The following is a 525-nucleotide window of genomic DNA, read 5'->3' as shown; positions in this document are numbered from 1 at the left end:
AGATTGTTTTAGATTTATGTTTTAAGCATTGATTTCTTGAAGTATACAACTACAACATTGGGGCCCAGGGAAGTATTGAGGGGTATTTTAATCCCACCCGGTTCCTTTGGTTTAAGCAAATCTTATTGGTTCATCTAAATCCAAAGTTCAACCCGATTGGACTGTTTATTAAACAGCTTTGGTTTAAGCAAATCTTATTGGTTCACCTAAATCCAAAGTTCAACCCGATTGGACTGTTTAATATTATTGGATTAAGAAATTGATTTTTCTTTGAAGACCTCAAGAGTCTGTATAAATAAGCGAGAGTATACATCTAGCTTAAAGCTTAACTTAAAATTAAAAATAATAAATAAAAAGAGGAAAAAAAAAAAGTTGAAAAACTAAAAACTTAAAAAAACCATATTTTGTACAATGAAAAATGAGTAAAGTACAGCAGAGAAGAGGGTCCCGTTTATTTACGTACGTTTCACAAGGGATTGCTATAAAAGGCCACAGAAAAAAAGAGAATGAACAAAAAAAAAAAAA

The 525-nt window shown here is 30.7% G+C and overlaps 1 long non-coding RNA gene across 1 annotated transcript; it reads right to left on the bottom strand.

Moving 5' to 3' along the window:
• Positions 1–125: 125 nt before the first annotated feature.
• Positions 126–513, bottom strand: LOC113473578. The gene is made up of 2 exons (XR_003395515.1): positions 235–513; positions 126–176 (listed from the first exon to the last, which is right to left on the bottom strand). It is a non-coding gene; the product is annotated as an uncharacterized LOC113473578 (long non-coding RNA).
• Between the last annotated feature and the right edge of the window lie 12 nt (positions 514–525).

The sequence above is a fragment of the Diaphorina citri genome, unplaced genomic scaffold (assembly GCF_000475195.1).
Source record: "Diaphorina citri unplaced genomic scaffold, Diaci psyllid genome assembly version 1.1 scaffold44665, whole genome shotgun sequence".
Classification (NCBI taxonomy): Eukaryota; Metazoa; Arthropoda; class Insecta; order Hemiptera; family Psyllidae; genus Diaphorina; species Diaphorina citri.
Note: the sequence above shows the minus strand (reverse complement) of the source record. Positions and strands in the feature narration are given on the sequence as shown.